Source organism: Suricata suricatta, chromosome 3, assembly GCF_006229205.1.
Source record: "Suricata suricatta isolate VVHF042 chromosome 3, meerkat_22Aug2017_6uvM2_HiC, whole genome shotgun sequence".
Classification (NCBI taxonomy): Eukaryota; Metazoa; Chordata; class Mammalia; order Carnivora; family Herpestidae; genus Suricata; species Suricata suricatta.
Genome location: NC_043702.1, coordinates 152205109 through 152211359, shown reverse-complemented (window position 1 = coordinate 152211359; position 6251 = coordinate 152205109). Strand labels below are relative to the sequence as shown.

Here is a 6251-nt window from a genome sequence, read left to right as displayed (position 1 = left end):
GATAAGATTTTCTCAGAAGAGTCATCATTGTTACAGAATCTCAATATCCCCTGAGAGTTAATATTGTTCTAAGATTTGTCCACCCCATTGGAGATTTGTCATTTGCATGACTTGACTTTCTCTTCAGAGTTACTGCTATGTCAGCACAATAATGACCACTTTCTTATCAAAGACTCTTGGTCTGATGTGGCTTCTATTGTCTGGTCAGGGCTGTTAAAGTTGGGAATAAGGAGAGATAGCATGTCTGCCTGCACTAATTCTCCTGTGAGAAGACCTAGTACTGTTTCTTCTAGTCCGAAACACTGTTTCAGTCGTACAAGCTAGGGCAACATCCCTTAGCTCATGGACATTCCTAGTCACTATTCTTCTGGCTTTTTAGAAGCCAAGCACAGGGGTCACCTATGATTACATCCAATCAAAATGCCTGTACATTTGAGCAGCTAAAATATTCTTATCAATAGTATAGAGAACTCTCAGCTTCAACAAGTCATAACTTCTACCCTTATAAGAAGAGAAAGTGGGACAAATTGAAAATCCGTGACTCCCTGAACCCAACAAAGAACTGGATTTGTAGGTAAACCACCACCCTGACAACTGGAGAGAGCTAAATCCAGACAGCCACAGCCCAGATCTGCTTATTAAGACCAGAAGTCACAGGAGCCATCACTGGTTAGATTTGAATGATAATTTTGACAAATTGCTGGAGACTAAGTGTGCCTAGCATGAGAAGGAGGAATTCCTGGTGCTGCAGTCTTAGAGGGAACCCCTGCATTTTTACAGGTTTTACTTTGAGGAATACCAGATTCTCACAAAAAAAGAGCCAATAAATGTTTCCCTCCTGGATCTATGGAAGGAGAGAGAGAACAATCCTTGTGAAGCAAGTCCAGAGGCTTTTCATAACTCTCCAGAGGAAAGAGTACCAGAGCCTTGTCCCAGAATTTTGGGAAAAAAGATATTCCTCTCACTTCAGCCCCATCTGCCCTTCCTGCCTTCCTTGAGAGAGATTTGAAAAAAAAAAACAAACAGAAAAGTCTTCCAGTGCTGGTCACAGGCCCAAGACTCTGGCCCACTGTAAGAATGAAATTTAATTGGAAGACTGTGGGATGCCCCTCCCTCCTGCATTCCTGACAACCACACCAGCAGGCCCCCAGCTGACGGACACCGGCATTTGCTGAGGAAGAGTATGTAGGGAAGCTCAAAATCCAGAAAGGAGAAGAAAGTAAGGACACTAGAAAAATTTCAATTCTCTGGCACTTAAAGCTTCAGCAAACACAAAATAAAGCCCAGCTCCTAACCAGATCATATGTCTTCACAGTAGACACCTACTTACCTCAGTACCTATTATCTGATATCATCTGTGTGGCATTCAACAAAAAGTTACCAAATATATCAAAAGGCAACAAAAAACATAGTCTGAAGAGACAAGAGCAAACACCATTATGATACAGATGTTGGAATTATCAGACAGAATATGTAAAATAACTATGATTAATATGTTAAGATTTTGTCAACTATACATCAAAACACTTTTTTCCTGATTATTTATTTATTTTTTAACGTATGCAATTATTTTCCATCATTTACAATACAGTAGTTACAATGACACTCCAAACAGAAAAGCAAAGTAAAAAATCAACACCCCAACTTCTGTTTCATGTAATTAGACTTATACAGAAATTAGAAGGTTAAGTAACAACTAGTTAATCACCTAATTTCACAGCTATCTGAAGTGGCGATCATTATATAGCAGCTTATCTATGATACATTCAAGATACATGATACAATTTATTACTTGCCCATAAGCTAAACCACAGCCTGCTTAATACCTTTCCTTAAATTCCACCTCTATACCACAATATACTTGATGTCCATGCAAAAAAGTAGCTACCTTTTTGTTGGGGCCCAGTAAGCAATAATAACCCTCAAACAATATTTTGCCTCTTGGGCCGCACATGTGGCTTCTGCTCATCCTATGATTTACTTTATTTTCTGTCTCTTTGTCTACTGTAGGGAGTGAACATAATCCTCTCCCAAAAGATTTGCTTAAGGATAAGCATCCCACCCTTGAATAATTAATGAGGGGCGTTAAGGAATGTATATCTCCTTATAGAATTCTTCAGACTTATCATATGTTTAAAACCAGACTATTATTAGGGGATTCTTTTTGCAATGACTTAAACCTGTTACTTACTGATAAGAATGATGTAATCACCCAGGGTTTATAAGACCCTGGCTATCTCAATAAACGTGTCCTTTCTACCAACCGCCATCCACGCTGTCTGTCTCGTCTGTCTTGTCTTGTCCATCTTCTTTCTTAGAGATATTATCGCCGACACCAACCCCCTACTCGGGACCTTTCAACTGTGGTGCGTGGGCTGGTCCCTCGCACCTTTTATATAGGAAATGGATGATTAAGTCTTTAGTGTTGTAAAAGCAACTTCATTTAAACATAAGCACCCCCATCACCAAAAAAAGAAGAGGAAAAAAAAGTAATGAAAATAATAAGGGAAAAACCCAAGACACACTTCCTAGGGGAAAAAAACAAAACAAAACAAAACAAAACAAAAAAAGAAACAGCATGTAGTTTCTGTCCTTGACGGAATGTATTAAATAAGCAAACACCACAAACAAGCAAAACAAGTACTACAATGTAAAAATATTAAAAAAAAGACAACCCTCTCACATGCATAAATGAAAGATTGCACACAAAGAACTCACATCTTTTCAAGCTTCAATAGTAAATATTCTGCTACTATGTATTAAACACTGCATGGTTTGCCCAAGCTAAGATGAAACCACATCATAAATCAATAAGCATTTTGCATTTTCTTTCATTATATACTCAAAGTCATGCCTACTGCACCTCTAAACATTTCATTAACACTCTTTTAAATGATTAAAGCTTCAATGGGAAAAAATAGACAACATGTAAACACAGATAGAAGCAAAGAGATTGAAATTTTGAGAAAGAATCTAAAGGAAGTGTTAGAAATCAGAAACACTGTAACTGAAATGAAAAATGTTTCAGTAGACTGAACATAGCCAAGGAAAGAACCAGCGAGTAAGTAGTAAATAGGTTAATAGAAGCTTTCCAAAATAAAATTCAAAGAGAAAATAATAATAACAATAAAACAGAACAGAACCTCCAATAACTCTGGGACAATTTCAAAAGGAATTAAATATGTGTGATTATATTATCAGGAGGAGAAACAAAAAAAGAACAGAAGAAATACATGAAATAATAATGACCAAGAATTTTCAAAAATTAATGATAGACTTCAAACCACAGATCCAGGGAGCTTAGATAGCACCAAACAGAATAAATTTCAAAAAAGTACTACTAAACATATCACATACATGCTTCAGAAAAACCAACGACACAACAAACACAAAATCTTAAAGAATATGTAGAGAAAGTCATCTTATCTATTAGAGGAACAAGGATAAGAATTATAGCTGACTTTTCCTGAGAACCTATAAAAGCAAGGGAGTGGAATGAATCTACTGACCTAGATTTCTGTATCCAGCAAAATGAACTTTCAAAAATTAAGGAGAAATAAAAAGTTTCTCAGACAGGGACGCCTGGGTGGCTCAGTCAGTGAAGCATCCGACTCTTGATTTCAGCTCAGGTCATGCTCTTGCAGTTCATGAAGTCAAGCCCCATGTTGACCTCTGCACTGACTGTGTGGAGCCTGCTTGGGATTCTCTCTCACTCCCTCTCTCTGCCCCTCTCTCTCTCTTTCCCTCTCTAGATAGATAGATGATAGATAGATAGATAGATAGATAGATAGATAGATAGATAGATAGATTTCTCAGACAAACAAAAACAGGATTTGTATCATTGATAGACCTGCCTTACAGGAAATGTTAAAAGATTTTTCCTTAGGCAGAAGTAAAATAATATAGAAGCTAGAATCTACATAACCTCAAGAAAGAAATGAAGGTAAAATGCAATCTATTTTCCTTATTTTTAGTTGATCAACTATATAGGCTGACAAAAGAACAGCAAGCACAGTTCAGACACAAAATCCGGAATAATAACCATGTCAAATCTGGTATCTGGCAAGTTCAAGAATGTTTGGAGTCTTGCCCTAGAAGGTAGGTAGGGCATCAGGTCCTATTCCTGGTTCTTATCCCTACTTATCCCATCTTTTTTTGGCTGGATACAGTATACTTTATTGATGGTACATGATAATGTAGGGCTCCTCAAGCTTCTCCCCTTCTCAGAGGGCCTGGGATGGAAACCGGAGGTCAGGAGACTCTCAAGTGTGTTCAGAGATGAATTGATGGCAAGGACTCCCCAGCAGCTGAGGGCCTCTCTCTTCTTCCTCTTGCTAGGGCTGGTGGTCCAGGGGGTTCTTACTCCTTGGAGGCCATCTGAACCATAAGGTCCACCACCTGGTTGCTGTAGCCAAATTCATTGTTATACCAGGAAATGAGCTTGACAAAGTGGTCATTGAGAGCAATGCCAGCCATAGAATCAAAGGTGGAAGAATGGGTGTCACTGTTAAAGTCACAGGAGATGACCTGGTCCTCAGTGTAGCCCACGATGCCCTTGAGGGGGCCCTCTGATGTCTGCTTCACCACCCTCTTGATGTCATCGTTTTTGGCAGCTTTCTCCAGGTGGCAGGTCAGATCCACAATGGACACATTGGAGGTGGGAACATGGAAGGCCATGCCAGTGAGCCTCCCATTCAGCTCACGGATTACCTTGCCCACAGCCTTGGTAGTGCCAATAGAAGCAGGAATGATGTTCTGGGTGGCCCCTTGGCTGTCAGGCCTCAGCTTCCTAGAGGGGCCCTCCACAGTCTTCTGAGTTATGGTGATGATATAGACTGTGGTTATGAGTCCCTCCACGATGCTGAAGTGGTCATGGGTGATCATGGCCAGAGGCACCAGGCAATTGGTGGTGCAGGAGGCATTGCTGACAATCTTGAGGAAGTTGTCATACTTCTCGTGGTTCACACCCAAACATGGGGGCATCGGAAGAAGGGGCAGAGATGATGACACTCTTGACCCCACCCTTCAAGTGAGCCCCAGCCTTCTCCATGGTGGTGAAGACCCCTGTGGACTCCACAACATACTCCGCACCAACATCACCCCATTTGATGTTGGCAAAATATCACTCCTAGAAGATGGTGATGGGCTTTCCATTAATGACAAGTTTCCCATTCTCAGCCTTGACTGTACTGTGGAATTTGCCATGGGTGGAATCATACTGGAACATGTAGACCACGTAGTTGAGGTCAATGAAGGGGTCGTTGATGCCGACAATGACTACTTCGCCAGACTTAAAAGCAGCCCTGATGACCAGTGCCCAACACAGTCAAATCCATGGACTCCCGCCTTCACCATTGTGTCTCAGCAACACAGCTGGCATTGCACCAGGAGATGCAGCTGTCTGTCAAACGGGGAGGAGCAGAGAGCCTCCCATCTTTAATTTTTTGAGACCCAGTTCAGGTTTTGAGAGCAAACTATCTGCTTGGTGTAGTCAATCCACTTGTCTCTTAATTCATCAGTTTCCTGGTCTTCAACCATAAGGCATAGACCTTTCTGCAGGTTTTTTCCCAGATTCCAAAGGATGTAGACTAATCTCTGGCTTCTAGCCATCTTAAAATTGGAGTTTTCTTTTTGTGACAAATTCAGCCCTTTTTCAAATGACCCATTTGCTTTGGGGATTTTTAGACGCTAACAAATTCTCCTGTTCTTTTCAGTTCTCCCTAGGACCTGCATCAGGCAAATATGAAGTCTTGCTAGGTGCCTAGTTAATGAAGCCCATGACTGTCCTGCCTCCTAAGCTCTGCATAGGATTCTCAGCAATTTCTCTGAAAGACCAGTGTTGGTGGATGCCCTGCCCAGTCTTGGTTACTGGCTCCCCAGTTAATGGTGTTCCTGGTGAACTGTCATTGCCTTGAGGTGGAAAAACTGCCCACCCCCAAGGTAGTCCAATTAAACTCTTGCTTCCAAAAACACATGGCACTAAGACAAGTGGATCATGCCTCATGTTGAGAGGCAGCTATCATGCAAGGGAGTCACAGACATGTACCATCAGAACCTTAGAGTATGTATATAGCATAGGATGCATTGGCAGTTGGGGATAGATGTGCAAGTAGATCATAATAGTCTCCTGACTGTTCCTGATCATAAGTAGTCTCCAGTCTACTTCATAGCATAAGTCAAACATAGACTCCAACAAAGAGAGGACTGCTCTGTCGAGATTGCTCAGGAAAGAGCAAGCCCTACTCCCACTG

General features: G+C 41.0%; 1 pseudogene; it reads right to left on the bottom strand.

Annotated features, from left to right (window-relative positions):
• Positions 1–4359: 4359 nt before the first annotated feature.
• On the bottom strand, positions 4360–5421 carry LOC115286791 (annotated as a pseudogene).
• Positions 5422–6251: the final 830 nt, after the last annotated feature.